The sequence below is a fragment of the Pan paniscus genome, chromosome 5, assembly GCF_029289425.2.
Source record: "Pan paniscus chromosome 5, NHGRI_mPanPan1-v2.0_pri, whole genome shotgun sequence".
NCBI classification, from domain to species: domain Eukaryota; kingdom Metazoa; phylum Chordata; class Mammalia; order Primates; family Hominidae; genus Pan; species Pan paniscus.
The window spans coordinates 93,292,657-93,316,526 of record NC_073254.2 but is presented as its reverse complement, the minus strand read 5'-3'; the positions used below and the strand labels follow the sequence as shown (position 1 = coordinate 93,316,526).

The following is a 23,870-nucleotide window of genomic DNA, read 5'->3' as shown; positions in this document are numbered from 1 at the left end:
TATAGATGAAAGAAAAACTGGGGTGAAATTGAAGAAAATATTGAACTTCAAATAAGCATTTTTCATCACAAATGATATTAGTTCTTAAATTATTTCTTTAAGGTTAAAAAAGGTTTATAAGAAAGACTAAGCGGCTGGTGAGGCAGCTCATGCCTGTAATCCCAGCACTTTGGGAGGCTAAACTGGGAGGATCACTTGAGTTCCTCCTCATATTTTTTTTTTTTTTTTTTTGAGATGGAGTCTCGCTCTGTTGCCCAGGCTGGAGTGCAGTGGGGCGATCTCGTCTCACTGCAGCCTCTGCCCCCTGGGTTCAAGTGATTCTCTGCCTCAGCCTCCCAAGTAGCTGGGATTACAGGTGCCCGCCACCACGCCCGGCTAATTTAGTCGGGTGGGGTTTCACCATCTTAGCCAGGCTGGTCTTGAACTCCTGACCTTGTGATCCCCCTGACTTGGCCTCCCGAAGTGCTAGGATTACAGGTGTGAGCCACCGCTCCTGGCGAGTTCCTCCTCATTTTGAACTCCTGGGCTCAAGCCATCCTTCCACCTTGGCCTCCCAAAGTCCTGGGATTATAGGCGTGAGCCACCACGCCCAGCCACCTTCCATATTTTGATGAATTTCTTAGTTTGTTGTGTTTTGATGTCAAAACAATTAAACTTTTTATTTGGAAATAATTCCATACTCACAGATAAAATAATACAAAGAACTTCCATATACCCTTATAAACATTTCACAACATATATTTTCTCACTCATATTTCTCTTCCTTTCTCTCATACACACACATATGTAATATATTATTATTTTTTGGAACCATCTGAGAGTAGGTTGACTATATTGTGTCCATTTATCCCTCAATACTTCAGTATGTATTTCTTTTTTTTTTTTTTTTTTTTTGAGACGGAGTCTTGCTCTGTCGCCCAGGCTGGAGTGCAGTGGCGCGATCTTGGCTCACTGCAAGCTCCGCCTCCCAGGTTCATGCCATTCTCCTGCCTCAACCTCCCGAGTAGCTGGGACTACAGGCCCCCGCCATCATACCCGGCTATTTTTTTTGTATTTTTTAGTAGAGACGGGGTTTCACCATGTTAGCCAGGATGGTCTCGATCTCCTGACCTAGTGATCTGTCCGCCTCGGCCTCCCAAAGTGCTGGGATTACAGGAGTGAGCCACTGCGCCCGGCCTAATACTTCAGTATGTATTTCTTAAGAACAAGGATCATCTCTTATATAAGTATAGCACAGTTACCAGATTCAGGACATTTATTTATGTATTTATTTATTTTTTGAGACGGAGTTTCACGCTGTCACCCAGGCAGGAGTGCAGTGGCGCGATCTCGGCTCACTGCAATGTCTGTCTCCTGGGTTCAAGCGATTCTCCTGCCTCAGCCTCCTGAGTAGCTGGGACTACAGGCACGCGCAACCATGCCTGGCTAATTTTTTGTATTTTGTTTTTTCAGTAGAGAAGGGGTTTCACTGTGTTAGCCAGGATGGTCTCGATCTCCTGACCTCGTGATCCACCCGCCTCGGCCTCCCATAGTGCTGGGATTACAGGTGTGAGCCACTGCACCCGGCCAGCCTTGTCTAGTTTCTTCACTGTCTAGTTATCTTTTTTTTTTCTTTTTGAGATAAGGTCTTGCTATGGCATCCAGGCTGGATGCGGTGGTGCAATCCATGGCTCACTGCAACGTTGACCTGCTGGGCTCAAGCAATCCCCTCCTATCTCAGCTTCCCGAGTAGCTGGGACTACAGGTGCGCACCACCACGCCTGACTAAAAAAATTTTTTTGCAGAGACATGGTCTCACTATGTTGCCCAGGCTGGTCTCAAACTCCTGAGCTGAGGTGATGCGCCTACCTCAGCCTCCCAAAGTTCTGGGATTACAAGTGTGAGCCACTGTGCCTGGCCCTGTTAAAATATTGTATGGCTCAGTGTATGTATATGATTAACATTTACACAGATGTTACTGTCTTATATATTTAATTCTTTTTTTTTTTTGAGACGGATTCTTGCTCTGTTGCCCAGGCTGGAGTGCAGTGGCATGATCTCAGCTCATTGCAGCCTCAACCTCCCAGGCTCAAGCGATTCTCCCACCTCAGCCTCCTGGGTGGCTGGGATTACAGGTGTACGCCAGCATACTCAGCTAATTTTTGATATTTTGTAGAGAGGGGATTTCACCATGTTGGCCAGGCTTATCTCAAACGCCTGGGCTCAAATGGTGCTCCAGCTTTGGCCTCCCAAAGTGCTAGGATTACAAGGTGAGCCTCCATGCCTGGCTGATTTAATTCTTTCTTACTTTTAAAATATAATACCACCCCCTTAAGCCCTCTATATATTTCTGTGCATATCTTTATTTCTTCTAATAGCTGCTTTGTGTTCCAAAGCACACATTACATTATTTATTTCTTTCTTTTTTTATTTGAGATGGAGTCTCGCTTTGTCGCCCAGGCTGGAGTGCAGTGGCACAATCTCGGCTCACTGCAAGCTCCGCCTCCCGGGTTCACACCATTCTCCTGCCTCAGCCTCCCAAGTAGCTGGGACTAAAGGCGCCCGCCACCATGCCTGGCTAATTTTTTTGTATTTTTAGTAGAGACGGGGTTTCACTGTGTTAGCCAGGATGGTCTCGATCTCCTGACCTCGTGATCTGCCTGCTTTGGCCTCCCAAAGTGCTGAGATTACAGGCGTGAGTCACTGCGCCTGGAGATTTATTTCTTTATTTTATTTATTTATTTGTTTATTTTGAGATGGAGTCTCACTGCGTCGCCCAGGCTGGAGTGCAGTGGCAGGATCTCGGCTCAGTGCAACCTCCGCCTCCCCGGTTCAAGCGATTCTCCTGGCTCAGCCTCCTGAGTACTGGGGCTACAGGCACGCGCCACCATGTCCGGCTAATTTTTGTATTTTTTAGTAAAGATGGGGTTTCGCCATATTGGCCAGGTTGGTCTCGAACTCCTGACCTTGTGGTCCACCTGGCTTGGCCTCCCAAAGTGCTGGGATTACAGGCGTGAGCCACTGGGCCCGGAGTATTTATTTTTTTGAGACAGTCTTGCTCTGTTACCCAGGCTGGAGTGCAGTGGTGTGGTCTTGGCTCACTGCAACATCCAACACCTAGGTTCAAGTGATTCTCTTGCCTCAGCCTCCCAGGTAGCTGGGACTATAGGCACACACCAGCAAGCCTGGCTAATTTTTGTATTTTTTAGTAGAGATGGGTTTTCACCATGTGGACCAGGCAGGTCTTGAACTCCTAACCTCAAGTGATCTACCACTGTTGGCCTCCCAAAGTGCTGGGACTACAGGTGTGAGCCATCATGCCTGGCCAACATTACATATTTTACTGATACTTCACCCTAGTGTTAGATATTTAGATTGCTTTTAGTTCCCTACTTCTACAAACTGCTGTGATAAGTATCCTCTATGGGCACATGGGGAAATTTCTCAGATAATTTTCCCAGAGTGTGCTTTCTGTGATGTAGGATATGTTTATGGTTTTCACACCCAATTTTACTAAATATGAGTACATTGAGCACCAGAATGTCTGTACCAGTCTTCATTTCTGCCAAAAATGCATTGTGTCAGTTTCTTCCCATTCTCAAAATTTTCATATACCCAGTTTTTTTGGTCAGTCTGTATGAATAAAATAGTATCTTATTTTGTTATTTTTCACTCTTTTTATCACCCGCATTTCCTAAATCAAATCAGTTTTCAGGCATTGCCAGGGTTTTGGCTCTTGCACAGATTTTTCTTGAGTTGCCTTTTCTTTTCCGTATCTACTACCAGTTTCTTAGGTCAGGCTCTTAACACTGATTTTGAATTTAGCAATTGATGTTTTGATCTAACTGTTTTCTCTGCCTCCATATTTAGCCCCATCATAACTCTATTTCACATTGCCACCAAATCTGATTGTGAAATCTCCTTAAATCATTCAGTGGCACTGACATCCGAGCCTTACAGGATAAAATCTAACCTCCTCAGCATCATGCTATATTGAAATTATTTAAATACCCACTTACCTTCCAATGGCTTGAAAGCACAGAGACAGGAACCCTGTCTAATCATTTTTGCAGCCTGGCACATAACATGATTTCTCTCAAAATCACTCACTTTATCTCTTGAACTGAATCCTTGCTCTTTTTCTTCTTGCCTGCTTTGTGCTTCCACCACATCCACTCTGCTGGCCTGGGCCATCTTGCGGGTGTCCTTTTCAAGACAACAAACGATGGCTCCAATCTGGTCCACAGGAAGCAGCTGCCTTTGCTCCTCTTTTCATGGACGTGTAACCTCTTCTCACTGAAGACACGTCTTGCTTGTGGGAGCTAGGGTAGCTGGCCAGCCTCTTGCCTTAGGACTAGTTAGGCATGGGTCAGTTACCAGCCTCCCCATTCCCAAATTCTAGAGGACACAGGGCAAGCTCTCTGAGTGGTACTTCTGAAGCTCTCTACACTTGTCTTTATCAAATCTCTACCAGTGATCAAGCTTCCCTTTTATACCCACAAGGTGGGCAATGGGCTGAAGCTTGTCTTACCTACTATCATTTTTTAAAAAATAGATTTTGTGTGTGTGTGTGTGTGTGGTTTTTTTTTTTTTTTTTTTTAGACTGAGTCTTGCTCCATCGCCCAGGCTGGAGTGCAGTGGTGCGATCTTGGCTCACTGCAACCTCCGCCTCCTGGGTTCAAGCGATTCTCCTGCCTCAGCCCCTTGAGTAGCTGGGATTACAGGCGCTCGCCACCACGCCTGGCTAATTTTTATATTTTTAGTAGAGACATACCCAGCCAAGCTTTCATACTAAGTCTTGAAGTGAGATATTGTCAGTCCTCTGACTTTGGTTTTTCTGTGCCTTATTGTTGTAACCTGCATTTCCTAGCAGTTAGGTATATTATCTGATATACTTGTAAGTCATTTATTTTCCCTTTCTGTGAATTACCTAATCATGTTCTTTGGCCATTATTTTATGGGGATCCAGATCCTGTTTTTGTTTATTTGCAAGGATTCCTTTCATGGTTTACATATCAATGTTTAGTTTAGTTGTGTGTGTGTGTGTGTGTGTGTGTGTGTGTCTGTGTGTATTACAAGTATCTTCTTCAAATCTGTCACCCATTTGTTAACTTTGTGATGTCAATTGTTGAAAGGAAATCCTTAAATATTAGGTATTTGGGAGATACTTATACAATTTAACTGAGCATCTTATATTTTACCTGCCAACCTTAACTATGAGGTTTTCCTTCCATTCCAGATCCTCTTATTTTCATGGGTTTGCTATGAAGGATTGTTTCTGTTGATGTGTTTTTCTACATGTTGTAAATAGCCAACTTTCTTCATTTTTAGTTAGGGACTAAGTCCATGGTAGAAAGATAATCAGCCAATTCTTTTCGGTCATCTTTTTCTTTTCTTTCTTCTTTCTCAAGATGGGGTCTTACTCTGTCACCCAGGCTGGAGTGCAGTGGCACAGTCATAGCTCACTATAGCTTTGAACTCCTGAGCAGAAGAGATTCTCTTGCCTCTACCTCCCAATTAGCTGGAACTGTAGGTACATGCCATCTCACTTGACTAATTTTTTATTTTATTTTTATTTTTATGAGAAGGAGTCTCAGTCTGTCACCCAGGCTGGAGTGCAGTGGTGCAATCTCAGCTCACTGCAGCCTCCGCCTCCTGGGTTCCAATGATTCTTGTGTCTCAGCCTCCTGAATAGCTGGGAGGCATGTGCCACCATGCCCAGCTAATTTTTTTTTTTTTTTTTTTTGTATTTTTAGTAGAGATGAAGTTTTGCCATATTAGTCAGGCTGGTCTTGAATTCCTGGCCTCAAGTGATCCCCCTGCCTCACCCTCCCAAAGTGTTGGGATTACAGGTGTGAACCACCACTCCCGGCCAAAGATTGAACATCTGACCACAGGGTTTTTTTGTTGTTGTTTTTTGTTTTTTAATTTTCTAAATCCTTTTAGTTGTTCTGGACAAACCAGTATAAGATAGAAACTTAAGTAGTACACATGAGTTTTATAATTTATCCATCTCTGGCAGATAGCTAAACATAGCACATCAGAGCATAACACAATGTGAGGGGAATACAGTGTACAATGACATTTTCGTCTATTCTGCAGCTTACAATTCAACAGAGAAAGAATTACTTGTAGTCATTGTGGTCACAAAAGGTTTCATGGAGGCAGTGAAGATAAAGCTCTACTAATACATAGGTTTTAATTTTAAAAATGTAAGCCTTCAAAGAACTAAAGGTAGCAATGTGTGGCAGTCCAAAAATTATGAGGAAAATGAGTTCCCTTCATGGGTCATATCAGTAATTCTTTTTTTTTTTTTTTTCTGAGATGGAGTCTCGCTCTGTTGTCTGGGCTGGAGTGAAGTGGCACGACCTTGGCTCACTGCAACCTCTGCCTCCCAGATTCAAGCGATTCTCCTACCTCAGCCTCCTGAGTAGCTGGGATTACAGGCATGCACCACAACGCTTGGCTTATTTTTGTATTTTCTTTTCTTTTCTTTTTTTTTTTTTTTTTTGAGACAGAGTGTCACTGTGTCACCCAGGCTGGAGTGCAGTGGAGTGATCTCAGCTCACTGCAGCCTCCGCCTCCCGGGTTCAAGTGATTCTCCTCCCTCAGCCTCCTGAGTAGCTGGGACTACAGGTGCCCACCACCATGTCTGGCTAATTTTTTTTTTTGTATTTTTAATAGAGATAGGGTTTCACCATGTTGGCCAGGATGGTCTCGATCTCTTGACCTTGTGATCTGCCTGCCTCGACCTCCCAAAGTGCTGGGATTACAGGTGTGAGCCACCGCGCCCGGCCTATTTTTGTATTTTCAGTAGAGCTGGGGTTTCACCATGTTGGCCAGGCTGGTCTCGAACTCCTGACCTCAGGTGATCCACCCAATTTGGCCTCCCAAAGTGCTGAGATTACAGGTGTGAGCTACCATGCCCTGCCCACATCAGCAATTCTTAATTTACAAACCATGGATCGGCTTCAGGAGAACCCAAGAACCAATGAAATCTGTTGGTAAATTTTATGTGTGCAATATTCTCCAGAAAGAGTCAACAGCATATATATTTTCAAAGAAGTCTGTGGTGCAAAATAGTTAAGAGTATATTATGTTAGAAGTCCTTGGGCAATCAACTTGGAAAAGGCTGGATTGAGAATGGGGACTGGTATAGATCAGGATAATGTTGAATTTGATCCTCACTTGAGGCTTTTGTACAGAGGATGAGAAACAGGGTAAACTCAAGGGATAATCAGAAATTAAAATCAATATGACTTGGTGATAGTGAGATATGAAAGGTCAGAGAAAAACATCAAAGATGAAATCAAGCTTCTGACTTGCAACAGTGAGTATACCGAAAGTTATAGGCTAGATGGAAGATTAATAAAATTGGGAGCACTCTGGTTTTTATGGGAATGGCCATGTGATGTACAGGGAGAAATGGACAGTTGAAAATAAGAATCTAGCCAGGCACAGTGGCTCACTCCTGTAATCCCAGCACTTTGGGAGGCTAAGGTGAGAGAACTACTTGAGTTCAGGAGCAGGAGGCAACCGTCAGCCAGGATTATGCCACTGCACTCCAGCCTGGGCGACAGTGAAACCCTGACTCAAAACAAACACCACCAAAAATCAAAAAAGAAACCAAGTCTAGAGGCACATGGCTGGGAATCAGTAATGCTAGTTTTAGCTGAGAGAGTTAAGATCATCCAATCAGTATTAAGGAAGAAACTCAATACTAGAGACCACCAATACTTAAGAAAAACGGGTAAAATCAGAGGAATGATAAAGACTGGCTGAAAAATGTTGGTGTCTAGCTCAAGAAAGGATGGGTTAGGTGGTCATATTTATTAATATGGATCTAGGGAAGCATTCATTCACTAATAAATTTTACTTGTGTTCTCTAATTTAAAATCACCTTTTCATCTTGATTTTCCTGCAGCTAAATTAGAAATTTTCAGTTTTCCCCCTAAAAAATGCAACGATGTTCTTTCTCATAAACTACATTATCTGATTTTCTTGTCAGCCAGCTTCAAGGAAATCCATGTGTTCAAAATGCCTGCTTGCAGTTTGCCCCATACCAAATGGTTGTTTAATCCAAATACTGAGCCGCAAACTGACCTAATCCTTCTGGAGAAAGGATGGTTGAACAGCCAAGACCACTAGGTACTCAAAGAGAGACCACACATCCTGAGCTCCCCAGTCTGGTGTGAGGGGAGGACAGCTGATAACTGGATATGCAGTTTTCCCAGACATCACTGGTCCCAAACCATTGCTTCTGCCTGCCACTGCCACAAGTACAACAGCAATGCCATCCCCTTCACACGCAGCTTTAATTTTTAGGGTTTCATTTGGTCCTCTATGTGTGGATAGTTCACATGGAGTGCCAACATTTCTACAGGCCTTGATGTTTTCACAGTGACCAAGATCAGAAATAGAGCTCATCAATACTACAACTGTGCACTAACTTTCCGATTTCAAAAGCAACTTGACTGTCTCTGCAACCCACTCAAAGCTTTTCTTTTCTTTTCTTTTTCTTTTTCTTTTTTTTTTGAGATGGGGTCTCACTCTGTCGCCCAGGCTGGAGTGCAGTGATGCGATTTTGGCTCGCTGCAAGCTCTGCCTCCCGGGTTCAAGCGATTCTCCTGCCTCAGCCTCCCGAGTAGCTGGGACTACAGGCGTGCGCCACCTCGCCCAGCTAATTTTTGTATTTTTAGTAGAGGCAGGGTTTCACCATGTTGGCCAGGCTGCTCTCGAGCTCCTGACCTTGGGTGATCTGCCTGCCTTGGCCTCCCAAAGTGCTGGGATTACAGGCATGAGTCACCGTGCCCGGCCTCAAAGCTTTTCTTTACCATTTGGAGCCCTTCAGGAGTTACTTCTTTGAGCTCCCAGTAAGACTGTTTGTCTTTCTGTTGGCTTCAATCTCGTAATGGCCAGTCTCCAGGAATCATCAGCAAGAACAATTTCTTTGGTGGTTATATCAACACCAAATTCAATCTTCATATCAACCAGGGTATAGTTCTGGGGTAACCAGGATTTCTCCAGTATTTCAAAAATAACCTGTGTAGCATGACTCATGATATCCCCTTCAGTTTGGCCTATAACAAGTCCAATAAAGCAAAATTTTGCAGCAATCAACTGTTCCTCAGATCACTGTGGGTCATTATTGGCATCATCCTTGAAAAACATCTTCACTTTAGATGGATAAAACTTATATCCTTCCTTGACACTGGGATTTATTTCTTTCGAGAAACGAACCAGTTGCTATTCTGCAAACCCATTCAATTGGAACCACTTCACACTAGGGTGCAATGAAAGCTGTCTCCCCACATTTTCTGGTGAAAACAGTTTTAATACCTGCTTCCTGTAACAACTGAAAACCACCCTTCCAGGTGATTTTTTCTAGCTGCATTAACCACTGCAATTGGGTCCTTGGACTTCAGGAGGACTTTTCCTGGACCATCTAACAATCTGTAGACTTCTTTTGTTTTACCTTCATACAGTTTTTGTTTTGTTTTGAGACAGAGTCTCGCTCTCATTGCCCAGGCCGGAGTGCAATGCCACAATCTCGGCTCACTGCAACTTCTGCCTCCAGGGTTCCAGTGATTCTCTTGTCTCAGCCTCCCAAGTAGCTGGGACTACAGGTGCCCACCATCTTGCCCAGCTAATTTTTATTTACTTCTTTGAGACAGAGTTTTGCTCTTGTTGCGTAGGCTGGAGTGCAATGGCACAATCTTGGCTAACTGAAACCTCCTCCACCTTTCGGGTTCAAGTGATTCTCCTGCCTCAGCCTCCTGAGTAGCTGGAATTACAGGCATCTGCCACCACGCTCGGCTAATTTTTGTATTTTTAGTAGAGACAGGGTTTCGCCATGTTAGCCAGGCTGGTCTTGAACTCCTGACCTCAGGTGATCCGCCCAGCTCGGCCTCACAAAGTGCTGGGATTATAGGCGCGAGCCACCACGCCTGGCCTCATACAGTTTTTTTTCATGTTCAGTACCTCAGGTGTCGCCATTATCCTGAGTGGGCTGAGGACTGCGACTGTGCTGGGAAGAGAGCAACCATACATACGTATTTTAACCTAGTGCCTGTCCTTTTAACTTAACATTTGGATCCCCCTCTATCTCCCTATTTTCTGTTAAGATCTCTCACATTTTTGCAAATTTGGTAAAATTCCTCATTTCAGGGGGGTTAATCCCATTTTTGGCCACTAGGTAGAGCTAGAATCTTATTTATGGTGATTCTTAAGCTTGCTGTTTTTCAGTGTCTTATTTAGGAGGCAAAGAAGCCTTTGTCTTAGAATTTTTAGGACACTTTTTCAGAGCAGTCTTCATCATAAACTCCTCCAGAGATCATCAGATACATAAAAGGAAAAGAGAAAAGGGAAGAACTTCCAAGTTCATTTACCAATCATCTTTCAGCATAATAACCATCATTTACATAAGGACAAACTTCATTAACTGTGGGAGTCTGGGTACAGTCAGCCTCCTTCTGCAGTTGGTCTAAGATCCTTTCAGGTACTTTGTAGCCAAAGTCAAGAACACTTCATTTTCTTTACCAGGGCCTAAACTGATTGATTGCATCCTTATTTTATTTTGTTTTGTTTTATTTTATTTTATTTTGAGATGGAGTCTTGGTCTGTCACCCAGGCTGGAGTGCAGAGGCATGATCTTGGCTCTCTGCAAACTCCGCCTCCCGGGTTCAAGTGATTCTCCTGCCTCAGCCTCCTGAGTAGCTGGGATTACAGGTGTGCACCACCATTCCCCGCTAATTTTTGTATTTTTAGTAGAGATGGGGTTTCACCATGTTGGTCAGGCTGGTCTTGAACTCCTGACCCCATGATTTGCCTGCCTTGGCCTCCCAAAGTGCTGGGATTACAGGCGTGAGCCACTGCAGCTGGCCAGAAGATAAAGATTTTGAAGAACATTTAATTTCCTCATTTCTCCTACCCTCTACCCTGTGGATTGTAAGTTGTAGAAGTTCTTTTTTGGAAGGGAATGGCTCAATACTTGAGTGCCGTGCTCTCCTAGTTGTCATTTATCAAACGATTATTCTCATATATAGGAAGAATTGTCACATTTTTTCTCATATGTAGGAAGAACAGCCATGAGTCAGCTTGCTGAGTCTGATTGGTCCAAGGGCTTCCTGGCACACTGAACCCCAGCCATGCAGAACCCCAGCTCTGTAGAAGAGGAGCAGCTATCACAGCAGTTTGAGTAATTGCAGACAAAGGTGAAGCAAGAAGAGAACAATATCAACAACTAGCAATGATTAAAAAAAACCTAAATTTACCTGGAACTTTTTTTTCTTCTTTTTTTTTCATGGAGTTTCGCTCTCATTGTCCAGGCTAGAGTGCAATGGCACTATCTTGGCTCACTGTAACCTCCGCCTCCCATGTTCAAGCGATTCTCTTGCCTCAGCCTCCCGAGTAGCTGGGATTACAGGTGCCCACCACTACGCCCGGCTAATTTTTGTATTTTTAGTAGAGATGGGTTTTCGTCATGTTGGCCAGGCTGGTCTCGAACTCCTGACCTCAGGGGATCTGCCTGTCTCAGCCTCCCAAAGTGCTGGGATTACAGGCGTGAGCCACTGCGCCTGGCCTACCTGGCACCTTTATGACCCTGGGAAGTTTTGCAGTTTTATTCTCTGTTAAATGCATATCTGTTGAGCTTTTTCTGTTATTAAAATGTATTCCAAGATTTCTATTTTTTTTTTTTGAGACGAAGTCTTGCTCTGTCACCCAGGCTGGAGTGCAATGGCGCGATCTCAGTTTACTGCAAACTCTGCCTCCCAGTTCAAGCAATTCTCCTGCCTCAACCTCCTGGGTAAGTGGGATTACAGGTGCCCACCACCATGCCCGGCTAATTTTTTTACTTTTAGTAGAGATGGGGTTTCATCATGTTGGCCAGGCTGGCCTCAAACTCCTGATCTCAGGTAATCCACCCACCCTGGCCTCCCAAAATGCTTGGATTATAGGCATGAGCCACGGTGCCCAGGCTTAATGCTGTATTTTTTAATACACACACAGTACAGAAGGATATAAGATGACAAGTAAAATACCCCTTCTTAACCTACTCTCAAGCTTTTTTCCTTTCCATATCTGGCTATAGAATTTGAACTCATTCTTTTTTTTTTTTTTGATATGGAGTCTTGCTCTGTCGCCCAGGTTGGAGTGCAGTGGCACAATCTTGGCTCACTGCAAGCTCCACCTCCTGGGTTCACACCATTCTCCTGCCTCAGCCTCCCAAGTAGCTGGGACTACAGGTGCCCGCCACCATGCCCCGCTAATTTTTTTGTATTTTTAGTAGAGATGAGGTTTCGCCATGTTAGCCAGGATGGTCTTGATCTCCTGATCTCATGATCCGCCTGCCTTGGCTTCCCAAAGTGCTGGGATTACAGGAGTGAGCCACCGCGCCCAGCAGAACTCATTCTTTTTTAAAAAAAATTAATTATTTTTTTTTTACTTTCTATAACAAAATATTTCAGACAAAGATAGAGGGACCAGTGTAATGAACTTAATTTACCTATTATCTAGCTTCACCTGTTATCAATAATCTTGTTTTTATCATATTTCCCATATCCAGATTGAAGCAAATTCTAGACATCACATCATTTTTTAAAAATTAAAATTAAAATTATTATTATTATTGTTTTTATAGAGGTGAGGGTCTCACTATGTTGCCCAGGCTGGTCCCAAACTCGTGGGCTCAAGTAATCCTCCTATCTTGGCCACCCAAAGTGCTGGGATTATAGGCATGAGCCACTGCATCTGGCCCACATAATTTCATTTGTAAGTATTTTATAGTTATTCAATTTTTATTAATAGATTTTAGGTTTTAGAAGTTCTTTTTAAGTTTGTTTACAACAAAATCTTTATTCAAAAGACTGTAAAAGGTTATAATTATTATAGTCAGACAAAGAGCAAATAAAGGCAAATAAAAAGTTCTCAGAATGTAGTTTCCTTCTTTTAAAATATGTAACTGTTTTCTTGGGATTCAATTGCACATTTAAGTGTTTAGCCAGCCTGCTTCCATGCCCAGCAGTTAAGCCAGCACAGAAGGTCAAGTGTGAGCATGGTGGCTCATGCCTGTAATCCCAGCACTGTGGGAGGCTGAGGTGGGAGGATTGCTTGAGTCCAGGAGTTTGAGACCAGCCTGGGAAACTTAGTGGGACCCTATTTCTACACAAACTAAAAAAAAAAAAAAAAAAAAAAAAAAAAAAAAGCAGAGTGTGATAGCATGCGCCTATAATCCCAGCTATTCGGGAGGCTGAGGTGGGAGGATTGCTTGAGCCCTGAAATGCAAGGCTGCAGTGAGCTATGATCGGTTGCCTGTGGGCCCTGCCCAAGCCTCAGCCCAGCTAGGAGTATGAGGCTTTAAGGAGGCCTGTGTGTACAAATGACAGACTCACACCATCTGATGTCCACCCATCTGGAATACATCCCCTCAACAAAGCCTTGTCCTGGGGCAGCAGGCAGGCTGCAACCTGTCATTCAAGAGTGGCTGGCCTTTCCTGCAGGAGGGTGGGAGGGCCTAAGCTGCCCTCCTGCGGCTTCAGGCATCTGGGATGAAGTGGCCCATGATGTGGTGGCGATGGGTCAGGGAAAACTTTTTGACTATGTGCTCATAGATCACAGTGGGGATGATGATCAGGGTGACAATGTTCCTGGCTGTGGCCAGAATCTCTGAGATCTCTTTCAGCCCAATGACACTCTGCACAGTGCTTGTTAAACGTTCTTGAACCTGGCACACATGGTGGTTGGTGAAGAGTCCTTGAGGACCACAGAGCTCCCTTTGACCACAGGGAAGACCTTTCCCTTCTTGATGATGAAGCCACCATGGCTTGTGCTGTCCTTGTGCATGGTGACAATCCACTGGACTATCCTGTCCTGAATGACCATAGCAATCGTCTTGGCCAATTCCCTCTCACATCTGCCAGATGGGCTTTTTCCATGTTCCACTTGGCACAGTCATGCCCATCAATCTGTAGGATTTGGTCCCCAAAGCACAGCAGCATGAGGGATGCAGTGGTGTTGGCCTGGACCACCTGCACAAAGAGCCCCTTGTTGGTGGTCTGCAGCTGCAGCCCAGTCTTGCCATGTTTGTCTTTGCACAGGTGGATGTTGTGTACCTGGGGCTTGATCTCATACCACATGCCCAGGCTGTTCCTCCACCCCCTGGGCTGGCTAGGAAACTGAGACAGCAGTTTGCAGACACCAGGGGCACAAGGGGTCAGCCTGGCCTATGGGACCTAGTGCTTCAGAGGTTACTGGGAAGCAGGGGTAAGGGTGGGGAAAGGAGGACAGAGCAGTTCCTGGGCCCAATTTCATTCTCAGACCACACACTTCACTGAAAAGTTTTAAATTAAAAAAAAATTGAGCAGATAGTACCATTCCATACTACATAATCCCAGTTTCCCCTGTTAATGACATCCCATATTATTTATTTATTTTTTTTGTCACCCAGGCTGGAGTGCAATGGTGTGATCTCCACTCACTACAACCTTCGTCTCCCGGGTTCAAGTGATTCTCCCACCTCAGCCTCCTGAGTAGCTGGTTCTACAGGCGCATGCCACCACACCTGGCTAATTTTTGTATTTTTAGTAGAGATGGGGTTTCACTATGTTGGCCAGGCTGGTCTTGAACTCCTGACCTCATGATCCGCCCGCCTTGGCTTCCCAAAGTGCTGGGATTACAGGCAGGAGCCACCACGCCTGGCCTAATAACATCCCATATTATTAAGTGTATCATATACATAGTTAACAAATACATTTCTTACAATTAAGAATCAATAGTGATAAAGTTCATACTTACTCAGATTTTCTTTTTTTCTTTCTTTCTTTCTTTTTTTTTTTTTTTTTGAGATGGAGTTTTGCTCTTGTTGCCCAGGCTGGAGAGCAATGGTGCGATCTCGGCTCACTGCAACCTCTGGCTTCTGGGTTCAGGAGATTCTCCTGCCTCAGCCTCCCGAGTAGCTGGGATTACAGGCAGGTGCCACCACGCCCGGCTAATTTTTGTATTTTTAGTAGAGACGGGGTTTCTCCATGTTGGTCAGGCTGGTCTTGAACTCCCGACCTCAGGTGATCCACCTGCTTCGGCCTCCCAAAGTGCTGGGATTGCAAACGTGAGCCACCATGCCCAGCCCATACTTACTCAGATTTTCTACATTTTTACCTAATGTCTTTTTTTCTATTCCAAGACCCCATTCAGGTTACCACTTTAAATTGTCATTTTTCTCCTTAGGCTCTTCTTGGCTATGACATTTTCTCATTCTTTGTCTTTGATGATCTTGGCAGTTTTGAAGACTACTGGTTAGGTACATTTTAGGATGCCCTTCTATTGGAATTTGTCTGATTTTTTTCTTTTGCTTTTCTTTTTTCTTTTTGAGATGGAGTTTTGCTCTTGTTGATCACGCTGGAGTTCAATGGCGTGATCTCGGCTCACTGCAACTTCTGCCTCCCGGGTTCAAGCGATTCTCTTGTCTCAGCCTCCTGAGTAGCTGGGATTACAGGCGCCTGCCACTACGCCTGGCTAATTTTTGGTATTTTTAGTAGAGACGGGGTTTCACCATGTTGGCCAGGCTGACCTTGAACTTCTGACCTCAGGTGATCCACCTGCCTTGGCCTCCCAAAGTGCTGGGATTACAGGTGTGAGCCACCACATACGGCCTGATTTTTTTCTTATGATTAGGCTCAGATTTTAGATTTTTGGAGAGGAAGATCACAGAGATAAAGTACTGTTTTTCTTTTTTTGAGAGTCTTGCTGTGTCACCCAGGCTGGAGTGCAGTGGCATGATCTTGCTCACTGCAAGCTTCACCTCCTGGGTTCAAGCGATTCTTGTGCCTTAGCATCCTGAGTAGCTGGGACTACAGTTGTGCACCACCGTGCTGGGCTAATTTTTTTTTTTTTTTTTTGAGACGGAGTCTCGCTCTGTCGCCCAGGCTGGAGTGCAGTGGCGGGATCTCGGCTCACTGCAAGCTCCGCCTCCCTGGTTCACGCCATTCTCCTGCCTCAGCCTCCTGAGTAGCTGGGACTACAGGCGCCAGCAACCATGCCCGTCTAATTTTTTTTGTATTTTTAGTAGAGACGGGATTTCATCGTGTTAGCCAGGATTGTCTCGATCTCCTGACCTCGTGATCCGCCCGCCTCGGCCTCCCAAAGGGCTGGGATTACAGGCGTGAGCCACTGCGCCCGGCCAACTGGGCTAATTCTTGTATTTTTGGTAGAGATGTGGTTTTACCATGTTGGCCAGGATGGTCTCAAACTCCTGGCCTCAAGCAATCTGCCCGTCTCAGTTTCGCAAAGTGCTAAGATTACAGGCGTGAGTCACTGCGCCTGGCCTAAAGTACCATTTTCATCACATCATATCAAGGGTGCACACTATCAGCATGTTGTATGACTGTTCACATTGATCACCTGGCTAAGGTAGCGTTTGTCAGGATTCTCCACTGTAAAGTTACTCTTCCCCACCCCTTCTCCATTCTGTATTCTTTTGAAGAAAATCAACAGGCACTGCCTACACTTAAGGAGTGAGGAGTTATGCTCTTCCTCTCTTAGGATGAAGTATCTACTTATTTACTTAAAATTTTTCTGCACAGGAGATTCATCTTTTCTTCATATATTAATTTGTGGATTTATTTATACTGATATGAACTCGTGGATATTCTTTTTTAAAAATGCACTTTCATTCTCAGATCGTTGATATTCATTTTACATTTTTGGTATAATCCAATACTTTATTTTTTAAATTATTCCAGGCCGGGCACGGTGGCTCACGCCTGTAATCCCAGCACTTTGGGAGGCTGAGGCGGGAGGATCCCAAGGTCAGGAGTTCGAGACCAGCCTGGCCAACATGGTGAAACCTGTCTCTACTAAAAATACAAAAATTAGCCAGGCATGGTGGTGGGCGCCTGTAGTCCCAGCTACTCAGGAGGCTGAGGCAGGAGAATCGCTTGAACGTGGGAGGTGGAGGTTGCAGTGAGCCAAGATCACACCACTGCACTCCAGCCTGGGTGACAGAATGAGACTCTGTCTCAAAAAAAAAAAAAAAAAAAAAAAAAAACGTTCCAGCTTTGGCTATTGAGAGCTTTTTCCGTTGCTTCTTTTGTTCCTTTGACATACCCCCATCACTCTTTTGTTTTTTTGAGACAGAGTATTGCTCTGTTGCCCAGGCTGGAGTGCAATGGCACAATCTTGGCTCACTGCAGCCTCCGCCTCTGGGTCCAAGTGATTCTCTTGCCTCGGCCTCCAGAGTAGCTAGAGTTACAGGTGTGGACCACCATGCCTGGCTAATTTTTGTATTTTTAGTAGAGATGGGGTTTCATCATGATGGCCAGGCTGGTCTTGAACTCCTGGCCTCAAGTGACCCACCTGCCTTGGCTGCCCAAAGTGCTGGGATTACAGGCATGAGCCACCATACCCAGCCACTCCATCACTTTTTTTTTGAGCACTTTATTTTCTGGTACTATAATGTGCTCCAGGCTTATTTTGTATATTTCTTGCCCAGTCCTCAAGCCATTTCTCCAAGGAGTTCCTTTAATGGAAAATGGTATTAGAAACCAAAATCTGAGTATTAGGTGTGCTTGTTGCTACCAGGGTGTTGGTTCTTTTAGGCCACCTCTGACAGAGCAAAGAAATATATGTGGCCAACATTGTGAAACCCTGTCTCTACTAAAAATACAAAAATTAGCCAGGTGTGATGGTGGACACCTGTAATCCCAGCTACTTGGGAGGCTGAGGCAAGAGAATAGCTTGAACCTGGGAGACGGAGGTTGCAGTGAGCTGAGATCGTACCACTGCACTCCAGCCTGGGTGACAAGGGTGAGACTCCATCTCAAAGAAAAAAAAGAAATATACGTGTGTTTACTACCCTGTGTATATAGAAATATTTTTTTTCTTTTTCTTTTCTTTTTCTTTTTTTTTTTTTTTTGAGATGGAGTCTCGCTCTGTCACCCAGGCTGGAGTGCAGTGGCGTGATCTTGGCTCAGTGCAACCTCTGCCTCCTGGATTCAAGCAACTCTCCTGCCTCAGCCTCCTGAGTAGCTGGGACTACAGGCTTGTGACACCACACCTGGCTAATTTTTTTGTATTTTAGCAGAGACAGTGTTTCACTGTGTTATTAAATTAAAAATGATTTCTTACTGATATCTCCAACTCTAATCCATGGCCACATATATCATTCTATGTGGTATAGATCATAGATCATTGCTTATCTGTAAATTCCCAATCCAACAGTGAGAAACCTGGCTCCCACCATCCACCAACCATTTACTTAATTATTCAATTGCAGTATTTTTGTATAGCAGTACATTATTCCCCCCTTACCTGTGAGGGATACATTCCAATATCCCCAAATGCCTGAAACCATGGATAGTACCCAATTCTATATATACTGTTTTTTCTATACAAACATACATACATACCTATGGTAAAGTTTCTTCCTCTCCTTTCCTTTTTTTTTTTTTTTTTTGGAGATGGAGTCTTGCTCTGTCACCCAGGCTGGAGTGCAGTGGTGTGATCTCGGCTCAATGCAACCTCTGCCTCTCAGATTCAAGCAATTCTCCTGCTTCAGCCTCCTGAGTAGCTGGGACTACAGGCTTGTGATACCACGCCTGGCCAATTTTTTTGTATTTTAGTAGAGACAGTGTTTCACTGTGTTGCCCAGTCTAGTCTTGAACTCCTGAGCTCAGGCAATCTGCCCACCTCAGCCTCCCAAAGTCCTAGGATTACAGGCAAGAGCCACTGTGCCCAGCCTATGTAAGATTCATTTATAAATTAGGCACAGTAAAAGATTAACAATAATGAAATAGAACAATTATAAAATATACTAATATGGTTTGGCTCTGTGTCCCCACCCAAATCTCATCTTGTAGCTCCCATAATTCCTACGTGTGGTGGGAGGCACCCAGTGGGAGATGATTGAATTATGGTTTGGGCGGGGTCTTTCCCATGCTGTTCTCATGATAGTGAATTGGTTTCATGAGATCTGATGGTTTTAAAAACAGGAGTTTCCCTGCACAAGCTCTTTTTGTCTGCCACTATCCATGTAAGTTGGGACTTGCTGCTTTTTGCCTTCTGCCGTAATTGTGAGGTGTCCTCAGCCATGTGGAACTGTAAGTCCATTAAACTTTTTTCTTCCCAGTCTCAGGTATGTCTTTATCTGCAGCATGAAAATGGACTGATACATATACTATAATAAAAGTTACATGAATATGGTCTCTCTCACTCAAAATATCTTATTGTATTGTACATACCTATCTTCTTGTTGACTGTCAGTAACTGAAACTGTGAAAGAGAAACTGCAGATGAGGAGGGACTACTATATCAGGATTTAACTTTATCAACTAGAGTACAGTTCTTATGTGCAGGTTTGTTTTTTTTTTTGCTTATAATCTTACCAACTCCATTCACTTCCAAAGTTACTTATGTCAGCACTTTCACCCTGCCCCTTTACGTGTGTTGTTTAACATAACTATAATATAGTTAGAGTATCCTGTCAGAGTCTGAATTCTTTTTTTTTTTTTTTTTGGAGATGGAGTCTTGCTCTGTTGCTAAGGCCGGAGTGCGGTGATGTGATCTCGGCTCACTGCAACCTCCGCCTCCTGGGTTCAAGCAATTCTCCTGCTTCAGCCTCCTGAGTAGCTGGGAATACAGGCAACTGCTACCATGCCCAGCTAGTTTTTTGGATTTTGAGTAGAGACAGGGTTTCGCTGTGTTAGCCAGGATGGTCTCGATTTCCTGACCTCAGGATCCACCTGCCTTAGCCTCCCAAAGTGCTGGTATTACAGGCGTGAGCCACTATGCCTGGCCAGAGTCTGAATTCTTTTCTGGGTTCTCCCAACCTCCTAAATGATTTCTTTTTAATATGCATACATTGAGCTCCACTTTTTGTGTTATAAAGTTCTATAGTTTGATAAATGCATAATGTCATGTAGCCACCATTAATAGTATGATACAGAATAATTTCACCGCCCTAAAAAATCTCTCACTTCACCTATTCATCCTTCCCCTTTTCCCCAAGCCACTAGCAACCACTGATGTTTTTACTATCACTTATATTAGGTTGTATAAAGTACTTTTGCATCAACCTAGTATTTTTGCCTTTTCCAGAATGTTATATTGTTGGAATCATACAGTATGTTACCTTTACAGACTGGCTTTTTCCACTTAGCAATATAGGTTCCTCCATGCCTTTCTTTGGCTTGATAGCTTAATTCTTTTCATTGCTGAATAATATTATATCGTATGGATGTATCACAGTTTTAGTTCATTTTTTAGTTGCTCTCTAGTATATTGTATGGCTCTATTTAACTCATTTTCTATGACAGACATGCAGGCTGTTTTCTTTAATTCTTCTTTGGTTCCCCCTCTTTGAGGAAGAAGTATATATACTTCTCTCTCCATTTGTTACATAACCAAGCTTCATATCACAGAAGAGTATCTGTCTTCTCCTCTGCCATAACACTGGCATGTCCTAGATGGGGCTGCTACATTAGCTGGGTCCAAGAGTAAAGACAGCTTACAGATGAGTAATATAAAAGAAAAAGAGAACTTTGTAATTGTAAGCCATTTTGTGGGCCTTTGTAACATGCATAACAAAAGAAAAAGCTAGCAAGTACATCCCCAACCCCAATCCTCTTTTTTTTCTTTTTTTTTTTGGGACAGGGCCTCACTCTGTCACCCAGGCTGGAGTTCAGTGGCATGATCTCAGCTCTCTGAAGCCTTGAGCTCCCTGGCTCAAGCGATCCTCCTGTCTCAGCCTCCCCCGTAGTTGGGACCAAAAGCATGTACTACCATGCTCAACTAATTTTTAAAAAAATTAAAAAAATTTTTTTGTAGAGATGGGGTTTCGTCATGTTGCCCAGGTTGGTCTCGAACTCCTGGGCTCAAACCATCTGCCTGCCTCCACCTTTGCTTCCCAAAGTGCTGGGATTACAGGTGTGAGCCACTGTGCCCAGCCCCAATCATCATTTCGAACACCATCTCCCCTCATCTTAGCTTTTCTTCTTGTTATTCTTTTGCAAAGCTGGGTCCACAATTCATTCAGTAGGGAGTAATACTGAAAGGATTCCAGTTTCAATTTAATATTTTATTTGGCTTTTGGTTATCTATTCAAGGTTTATGACAAAATTTGCTAAGTTTTAAATCTGTGCTTACTATTTTTGGGGAGATAAGGAAGGTAATGAATTCTTTGGAGTTACACTGTCCAATACATTAGTTACTAGTCATATTTGGCAATTTAAATTTAACTTACTTAAAATTAAATAAAATTAAAAATTCAATTTCTCATAGCACCAGCCACATTTCAGGAGCTCAACAGCCACATGTGGCTAGTGGCTACCATATTGAACAACACAATTTTATATATATCCCCATCACTGCAGGAATGTCTATTGAACAGCACTGCCTTAGGTAGTATGCTGAAAGCTATATATGTATATTTAACGAACAAGCATAGAGTCCATGAAGCTAGCATGGATCTCGGGGTAAATTCCTCGCTCTAATTAGTATGCCTTATGTTGCCTTAGGGTTAGTGTCTGACCTTGAAATAACTGAAAAAAAATATGTCTATAAAACTCTGTGACTGCCCTGAACCTTGGATCCTATACCTATTAATCCATGTAACATCAAGCAACAGTGAGAGAAGAGTCTTTAAAAATATGGTTCAGTGCCTAGAAGTAGCTATTGTAAATGCAAGGTGGCAAGGAAGGTACACTAAGAGGAAAGAGGCTTCCTCTATCCTTCCTTACTCACCATTGAGGGAATAGAATAGATTGTGTGTGTGTGCATGTATAGGGGGCAGTCAGAAAGGAGGCATTTCCAGTGAAACCCTAACATGCAAAATGCCCATACTAGTTTATGCCTAGTAGCACTCAAATACTACCTCCCCACCTCCATTGTTGCAAGGAAAAAATAATTATATTCCTTTTCAAGTTGGAACACCCAGGCTCACATAAGTAAATTGTCCAAGATCACACAACTTGTAAATGGCCAAGTCAGGGCTCTAACCAAGGTCCTCCTGGCACTTACTCTTCCACATACTACCTCCCTATCTGTTCCCACGTCCCCGCTACTCCTAGCAGCTCTGGCGAATTGTGAAGGAGCCATCCAAATTCAGCGCTGTAAGTCAGGAGCTGCAGTGTCCTGCCACTATCTGTAGCTCTGACTCTTGTCTTACAGGTTCCAATTTATTTACTCCTTTACCTAAATCGGTAAGGCTGGTGCGCCTCGAATAACCTAAGCGCCGGGGAGTTTTAAAGCCACAGGGATTGGGGCTCGCGCTCCGTCTCGCACAGATCCCATTCCGCTGCTCTGAGGGTTCCCGAGATCGCCAGGGGATACCCAACACCAGGGGTCGGAGAAGCGAGAGAGGCCTAGGCTATGCATTGGCACCAGCACCTGGAGCAGCCGAGGCAAAGAGCAGAGGCGGGCGCCTGAGTGTGCTGGGCGGGGAGAGGGTGGCCCGGGAGGAGCCCACCGGCCTCCCAGTGCCCAGCGAAGCCGCTGCCGCCGCGTATCTGCGCTCTGTTCCTCCTGCCCCGCGCGGATTCGTGTGTGTAAAATGGAACGCTCGAATGGTGAATCTGCTATGGTAGGGACGGCGCGGACCTTGGAGCCATCGAGCATTGGACCCAAGTTCAAGTTCCTTCCTCTCCAAACACATCTGTTCTGGTCCCGGGAGCCTCAGTTTTCTCGTAGGGGGTCACGAACTAAGCCGACAGCCCGCGAAGGCGCGTCGCCCACATGGGTCTGAGTCCCGCCGCCAGGCCCAGTGCCTGCTCGCAGGTTCCCGAGAAGGGCGGGGGAGCGCGGAGCCGGAGGCAGAGAGAGGCGGCTTGGGAGCTCCGGGGCTTTGAGGATGGATCCTGGCTTCCTCAGAGGAGGCATAGGTTCCATTTTTCCGCCGCCCACACCCCAGCCCCATTTTCTTTTTTTAATTTATTTTTATTTTTTTAATTATACTTTAAGTTCTAGGGTACATGTGCACAACGTGCAGGTTTGTTACATATGTATGCATGTGCCACGTTGGTGTGCTGCAACCATTAACTCGTCATTTACATTAGGTATATCTCCTAATGCTATCCCTCCCCCAGCCCCCCACCCCACAGACAGGCCCTGGTGAGTGATGTTCGCCTTCCTATGTCCAAGTGTTCTCATTGTTCAATTCCCACCTGAGCAAGAACATGGGGTGTTTGGTTTTTTTGTCCTTGTGATAGTTTGCTGAGAATGATGGTTTCCAGCTTCATCCATGTCCCTACAAAGGACATGAACTCATCATTTTTTATGGCTGCATAGTATTCCATGGTGTCTATGTGCCACATTTTCTTAATCCAGTCTATCATTGATGGACATTTGGGTTGGTTCCAAGTCTTTGCTATTGTGAATAGTGCCACAATAAACATACGCATGCATGTGTCTTTATAGCAGCATGATTTATAATCCTTTGGGTATATACCCAGTAATGAGATGGCTGGGTCAAGTAGTATTTCTAGTTCTAGATCCTTGAGGAATCGCCACACTGTCTTCCACAATGGTTGAACTAGTTTACAGTCCCACCAACAGTGTAAAAGTGTTTCTATTTCTCCACATCCTCTCCAGCACCTGTTATTTCCTGACTTTTTAATGATCACCATTTTAACTGGTGTGAGATGGTATCTCATTGTGGCTTTGATTTGCATTTCTCTGATGGCCAGTGATGATGAGCATTTATCCATGTGTCTGTTGGCTGCATAAATGTCTTCTTTTGAGAAGTGTCTGTTCGTATCCTTTGCCCACTTGTTGATGGGGTTGTTTGTTTTTTTCTTGTAAGTTTGTTTGAGTTCTTTGTAGATTCTGGATATTAACCCTTTGTCAGATGAGTAGATTGCAAAAATGTTCTCCCATTCTGTAGGCTGCCTGTTCACTCTGATGGT

General features: G+C 44.2%; 1 protein-coding gene and 1 pseudogene across 2 annotated transcripts in view; both read right to left on the bottom strand.

The window, feature by feature from the left end:
- KHDC3L (KH domain containing 3 like, subcortical maternal complex member) overlaps positions 1 to 23,870 on the bottom strand; it is a 100,886-nt gene that overhangs the window by 27,092 nt on the left and 49,924 nt on the right. The gene's annotated exons all lie outside the window — the stretch shown is intronic.
- LOC100981599 (bifunctional phosphoribosylaminoimidazole carboxylase/phosphoribosylaminoimidazole succinocarboxamide synthetase-like) lies at positions 7,956 to 16,710 on the bottom strand (annotated as a pseudogene).